Raw genomic sequence first — 5,744 nt, 5'->3', positions numbered from 1 at the left:
TTTTTCGTTTTTTCCCATTTCTTTCAAAATTACTACGTACTAAGGAACTATCACAGAGTAATGATTCATTTAGATGTTTATTTGTCGGAAAATGTGCCTTGATGGTTTGCCTAGTACGTGGCTGAATTTTTTTTTCTGAAATGCCGTATATTAGAATGTTAGCCATTTTTCCGCGAGTGCCCCTTTTTATTTGTTTTGCATTTTTTTGCTTAGTCATGTTACCGTAAGGAATTGGCAAGTAGTGTCGCAAAACTTATATTTTTATAGTGTTGGAAAGTGTTTCTAGATGATCTGGCTACCCATGCCTATCTTTTTTTTAGCCAGATATGGCGTATATATAGGTATGTGTTCGATTTTCCGGTGATTGCCATTTTTTCGTTTTTTCCCAATTCTTTCAAAATTACTACGTACTAAGGAACTATCACAGAGTAATGATTCCTCTAGATGTTTATTTGTCGGAAAATTTTGTTTACTTCTTTTTTGATTGAATATCATCAAATTTTTTTAGCTAAAATATTATATTTTACATTTTTTTTTCGATTTTATTTCCCTTCAAAAAAATTTTTTTGGGTCAGAATTTTAATTTTATAGTCGTAAAATAATCGACAATTATCCAGCAACCCACCATACAATTTTTATGCATATCCAATAATAATTAGATTAGTAAATAACACCTTGAAATTGACATACCCTTCCTACATTTCAAGTGGCAGATTAGGGAGTCTGAGTCAATGTGGTTGGCGGCCATTTTGTGGACATATCCGAAGCGTAAGTTGCCCTATCTATATATATTCTTGTTCCCTATAGAATTTGTGATATTTTGGTATATTTTTACCTGCATAAATATCATATTATATATTAAATATATGTATTTTTTTACGACATTTCTAAGTACTCAAAAAATTACCTTTAGATATGGCCCCTGATATAAATGTAATTTACAAAATAATGAAGATTTTTTTACATATTTCTATTTTAGGATAACATATGTTTATTCCCTAAAAAAAATTAGCCACTTCCTATTTCATTTGGGTACCCAAAAAAATTCATGAAATTTGGACAAATTTTTTTGGCCAAAAAAAGTTACCCTTTTTTTCTCATTTCAGATCTTCACCTCCATGGGTCTGACTTCATCCAAAATACATCAAGATGTGTCCTAAACATTCAAGAATCAATTCCTAAAAGGATTTGTGTATATATGTATAAACTTTTTTTTTATGAATTTTTATGTCAGGTCTTTTTTTTCTACTTAATTTTTTAAAATATCTATAATAAATAGTTTTTCTGCAGATGAGTAGTATTTATCTTTACAGTTGTTTTAAGCATTCATTGAAGTTTTTTTTTGGCAAAAGAAAAAAGGAGGTTACAGCAAAAACTGATTTTTCAAGAATTTTTTTTGGCGTCGGGGTCGTTCGCGTCCGAGTATACCCTTAAAGGGGTGTCCGAGGAGCGTACCTATCCAGGGTTAAGGAGGCCTAGCCTATGCTATATTGCGTTAAAGGGCATATTAGCCTAATTTACCTCGCTTAACCTTGTGAGATTTCCTTTGCCTCTTAAACCTTGAAGGTAACCTCCTCTATTTTCACATATATTATTTGTTCTTTAGGGAAATTGAAAACTATTGTTTCATATTATTGTAAAATTATCAAATAGAAGTATCCTGTAATTTTGTTTTGAAACTGAAGCATAGTAATTATATTTTTTTCTTTGTTATTACAAAGCTTTTAGAGGTAGGCATTATTATTTGAAGAATAAGAAAATTAAATAACTGTAATAATTACAGGGAACCAGTCTTGGAGACCTGTGATCATGAATCAGTCTGGGAGATCTGTGATCTTGGAATCAGTCTGGAAGATCAAATTATGGAACAGTGTACAACCTTTTTAGCTGAATAAAGCCAGATAAGGATCAATTCTCTCTCTCTTACACGTCGAATATAAAGTTCACTTTTGATGAATAACGAAACTTTATGTCAGGAGGAAAAGAAAAATCCACCGTGACATATGGTGGCAGCTGTAAAGGGATTAATAACCTTATGCTATTGATGCCACTTACCCATGAGGCCTAAGTACTGTAGGTCACACTAACATTTTTGTATATTTTCATAGAAATATTTTTTTGAACTGTAACATCCTATGTATAAGGTATGTATAACTTATACTTAATGTCTGATAATATTTACATATTTGGGGATTTTTCTGTTTAAATTATTTTTGTTACATTATTGTATTAAAATGGTCAGTGCCATGGATGACTCGTACACAGAACTAATAGAGTTAGAAAGCGAAGTTAGACAAACTGCAAGGGAAACACAGAATCTTACACAGTCCTACCAGGGAGATTGGACACAGGTAGGGGATTTAACACAGCAGGTTCAAAAAATGGACAGGGAGATGTCTAATATTCAGGGGACAATGCAGCACCTTATGCAAACCCTTAATGATACTCAACCCCCAGTAGTGTCTGCACCACATACTCCACATAATCCATACAACCCTTGCCCAGATACACACATCAATACAATATTAGGAACACTACCATACATTACCCAATCCCTCCATGTACGAACACACAAAGCACACCACAAAGCGCATCTGCGCTCATGAGTACAGTACCCCTAACACGTATAAGGGCATGGCCAACAACACACAACCCTGCAATTCCAACACCACCTACACCATCCCCCATCCCTAATCCACCACCAACCTACCCGCCTCCTCAACTTTCTGTTAATCAGATAAACCCTTTCATTATACAGCAAGTTAATCAGTGTGTCACATCCAATCCTTTTATTGGATCTTTCAGTAATGCTAATCCATTCCTTTATTCAAATACTACTCCAGTAGCAGTTTCTCATGATATACCTGTTTTAAGGCCAAAAGATGTATCTCTCCTCAAGCTTGCAGAGCTTATGGGTATAGTTGCCGACAATAGGTTGAATACTTTCTTTAGGCAAGTAGAGTCATGCACAGGCTCAGATGATAAGAGGATAGAAGTTGCCATGGCTAGGGCTGAACAGGATATAGCTACTTTCTTGGCCGCTGAGATACAAAAGAATGGTAATAATCTGTCTTGGAGTGAGATTAAAAGGCTCATGAAACAACAGTTTATAGGTGCAGCAACTCTTTTACAGGCATGGCAAGAGATAACTGCCATGACTTATTACTTTGATGAACCTCCTAGTTCTTTTGTTAATAAATTGCAGTGTAAAATTTCAGCTTTAACATTGAAGTTCCCCAATGATCCAATTCCAACATCAGATAAGTTCCTTAAGACAAAGATATATAAAGGCTTAAATTCACAAGTTCAAGTTAAATTAGTTGATTTCTTGGCAGACCATATACCTTTAAGGAATTTCATGGCATATACAGAAGAAGAATATTATAGGGCTCAGGGCATAATTATTAGTAATAACAACAGAGTCTTGCCCATTTCGGATGCTGGAAGTTCCCAGTCACCAATCCCAGTAACAAATACCCCTCCGGTAGGAACTCCATGTAATGAAATAGAGAAATTAACAAGAAAATTGGATGAGTTAAACAAGAAAATTGAGAAAGTATCCATGACCAGACAAAATAATATTAAAAAGTACTGTGCTTTTTGCAAAGTAGCCACCCATAATCTGTCTGATTGTCCTTATAATCCACCCAAGGGAGTATGCTTTGATTGTCATCAACCAAATGTTAGGAGAGGTCATGTAGGATGTCCAGGACAATTAGGTGGAGATAGTTCACTATGAGTAGGTCACGCCAGATCTCCAAGTATAAGTTTGATGGTTAATGATTGCATGATAGGAGCTTTAGTTGATACAGGTAGTTGTGCCAGTATAGTCAAGAAATCCTTTGTGGACAGTTTAGGTTTGAAGCCTGCTAAGATGAGAAATTTACCACAGTTAACGGGAGTCACAGACACAGTTGTACCGGTATTAGGATCGGTTTATTTGGGTGTTAATGTTGGCCGTAGAGTTGTTACTCATTTATTTTATATTGTGCCAGACCCACTTTTAGATACAGAAGTCCTTTTGGGTGCAGATTTACTTGGGATTGCTTGTTTAACATGGGATCATAAGAAAATTATCCTGGTTTGGGATAATATTACGTACCGTGTGTGGCTTCTTAAAATGAGACCTTCCACAAAGAGAATTAGGAATCTCAAGATAGTTGAATCCTCAAATCCCAATGTAGATGAGATTAGGTTAAAGAAAAAGATTATTCTACCTCCTTCCTCAGCAGGAATGTATGCAGTTAAAGTTAATGAAGATGCGGATACAGTACTTCTATTGGAACCAGGAATGAAACATAGTGGTGCTATGAATGCTTTGTGCCTTAAAGTTAATAACAATAAGGAAGTCTTTATACCTCTAATAAATAGTACAAAGGGTATAGTTAAGTTAAAGATAGGAATGTTGATAGGTACTTATAAAAAGATTGATGAAAGGGACATCAGTTCAGAATCTCCCATATGTAAAAGATTGTTATTAAGAATGAGCTTATCCCTGAAAGCATGCGTGTTGCACCAGGACAAGGATGCACTAGAGAGGAGAAATTAGAAAATTTAATTGCACAACACGATTGGTCACATCTAGAGGATGAACAACAGGCCCAGTTGAAGAACATGGTAATGGAAAATCATCAAATTTTTATATTAGAAAATAATGAGTTAGGAAAATTTCAGGGAGTTCAAGGGCATATTAATGTTAGTGATCCACAGCCAGTTAGGACCCCTATGTATAGATATCCTGAGAAAGCTAAGCAACTTATTGCCGATATGTTAGAGGATATGGAGGCCAAAGATATAATTGAGCCATCCACAGCTGCGTGGTTAAGTCCTATAGTTTTAGTTAGGAAGCCTGATAACTCGCAAAGAATGTGCCTGGATTATAGGAAAGTTAACACACACCTCCAAACTGATATTCATCCTCTACCTAGATTAGAAGAGTTAGTTGAGTCAGCTTCCGGGAATCAGTTTTATGCCTCGTTGGACATGAAAGAGGCTTACTACCAGGTAGAATTGGAGGAAGATAGTAGAGATTTGACAACTTTTAGTGATGGAGTCTCCCTGTATAGATTCAAGAGACTCCCCTTTGGGTTGAGTTGTAGTCCAGCCATATTTTCAAGAGTAATAGGAAATATCTTAGCTCCCTTAATAAAGAAAGGCTGGGTCAAGAATTATTTAGACGATATAGTCGTCTGGGCCCCTAGTTTGGAAGAATTAATTAGGAGATTAGGAGAGTTGTTCAAACTGTTAGGTGAAAAGGGAGTGAAGCTAAATATTAAGAAATGTCAGTTCGCTCAAGAAGGTCAAATTTCTGGGCCATATCATATCTAGGGATGGATGCAAACCTTGTCCGGACAACGTAAGTGCAATCAGAGATATGAGAGCTCCCACTAATGTAAAAGAAACTAGAAGATTTTTAGGTATGTGTGGGTTTTATAGGAAGCACATACACAATTTTACTAAAATTGCTGTCCCCTTGACTAATCTCTTAAGAATGAAAGAACCATTTAGTTGGACACCAGAGTGTCAGTCTAGTTTTGAGCAGCTAAAACAACTTTTGATGACAGCTCCAGTACTGGTAAAAGCAGATATGACAAAGCCTTTTCAGTTGTTCACAGATGCTAGTCTAGACCATGTAGGTGCAGTACTGATGCAGGAGAGTGATGGTCTTTTGAAACCTGTTGGATACTTTTCAAAGAAATTGAAACCTGTCGAACAGAGGTATTCAACTACTGATAGGGAAGCTT

General features: G+C 35.7%; 1 pseudogene; it reads left to right on the top strand.

Moving 5' to 3' along the window:
- The first annotated feature begins 2,234 nt into the window (after nt 1–2,234).
- LOC137618439 (uncharacterized) lies at nt 2,235–3,739 on the top strand (annotated as a pseudogene).
- The last annotated feature ends 2,005 nt before the right edge of the window (nt 3,740–5,744 follow it).

This window comes from Palaemon carinicauda, chromosome 24 (assembly GCF_036898095.1).
Source record: "Palaemon carinicauda isolate YSFRI2023 chromosome 24, ASM3689809v2, whole genome shotgun sequence".
Taxonomy (NCBI): Eukaryota; Metazoa; Arthropoda; class Malacostraca; order Decapoda; family Palaemonidae; genus Palaemon; species Palaemon carinicauda.
This window is presented reverse-complemented; position numbering and strand designations above follow the sequence as displayed.